The following is a 1,710-nucleotide window of genomic DNA, read 5'->3' on the forward strand; positions in this document are numbered from 1 at the left end:
AAAGGATGGAACAAAATACTACATGCCCCAGCACCTCAGAAAAAAGCAGGGGTAGCAATTCTATTCTCAGACAGTCTCAACTTCAAGCAACAAAGAGAGCCTTTCAGTTTACTCTGGCATGGTCCTATGTGTCTGAGTTATTAATGGCTACAAGGTTCAAGAGCTTCTCAGTTTATGTTAATAAAGTGGGTTACATGTGAAAAAAAATTTTTTTTCTTGGGGCTGAGGAGATGGCTTAGTAGAATAAGAGCTTTCCTAGCAAGCGCAAGGGTCTGAGTTCAATCCCAGTTACACACACACACACACACACACACACACACACACACACACACAAAGTTCTCTCATACTATGGAAAGCACAGAAGAAATGGAGAGATTCCTAGATACATATGAATTAACAAAGCTGAATTGAGAAGACATAAAAATCTTGAATAATCCAGTATCAGGCAAAGAAATTGCAAATGTAATTAAAAATTTACTAATGAAAAAAACCCAGATTCTGATGTAATCACAGATGAATTGTACAAGAAATTTAGGAAAAATTTTATGTCAATAATTCTTAAACTGTTTAATTAAATTAAAATATAAACAATTCCTCCTAACTCATTCTTAGAGGCAAGTTTTATCCTGATACTAAAAAAAATGACCCAACCAAAAATGAGAACTACAGGCCAATCTATCTAGTGAACATTGATGCAAAAATTATCAATAAAATACTAGCAAACAGAATGTAGAAAATCATCAAGAAGGGCTGGAGAGATGGCTCAGTGGTCTAAAGCACCTACTTAGAACAAGCTTAGCAAAGCATCAGGGACCGTGGTTCAATCCCCCAGCACCACTCTCTCTCTCTCTCTCTCTCTCTCTCTCTCTCTCTCTCTCTCTCTCTCAAATAAATAAAAAGAAAAAAAAGAATTTGAAAATCATCAAGAAGATTGTGCATCAAGTGGGAATCATTCCAAAAATGCATGGATGGTTCAATACACACAATTGAATAAATGTAATGATTCACATCAAAGACAAAAATCACATGATCATCTCAATAGATTCAGAAAAAGCTTTTCATAAGGTCCAATACTTCTTCATGTTAAAAGCCCTACAGAAAATCAGAATAGATACTCTTTATCTAAATTTGATGAAAGCCACCTCTGACATACCAACAGCCAACATCATACTAAAAGGCCAGAAAGTGAAAGCTTTCATTCTAAAATTAGGAATAAGGCAAGAGCTTCCTATTCAACATAGTTCTGGAAACATTAGCCCAAGCAATTAGACAAGAAAGAGAAATAAAAGGAATAAGGATAAGAAAAGAAGAATTGAAATTACCATTGTTCATAGATGACATGATACTATAGATAGAAGCCCCCATAAATTCCATTTAAACATTTCTAGATTTTTTTCTTTTTTTTGTATTTTAGGGAAGGGTCTACAGCCTGTTCAGGGTCTCACTACTAAATTGGACTTGTAGTGATCTGCCTGTTTATGGCTTCTCAAGAACTGGGATAACAGATGTGTGCCACCATGTCCAGTCTCAATTGCCATCTCAGTGCACCCTGGGAGCAGAGCTGGCACAGCAGGCTCAGGAATCAGACCCCTAGCCCCTACACCTGCTAGCAGGCACTTTAATCTACTGAGCTATTTGGCTGGCCCAAGACTTCTAGATTTAATAACCAAATTCAATAGCATATCTGGATATAAAGTCAACTCTCAAAAA

Source organism: Octodon degus, unplaced genomic scaffold (genome assembly GCF_000260255.1).
Source record: "Octodon degus isolate 3935 unplaced genomic scaffold, OctDeg1.0 scaffold00122, whole genome shotgun sequence".
NCBI classification, from domain to species: domain Eukaryota; kingdom Metazoa; phylum Chordata; class Mammalia; order Rodentia; family Octodontidae; genus Octodon; species Octodon degus.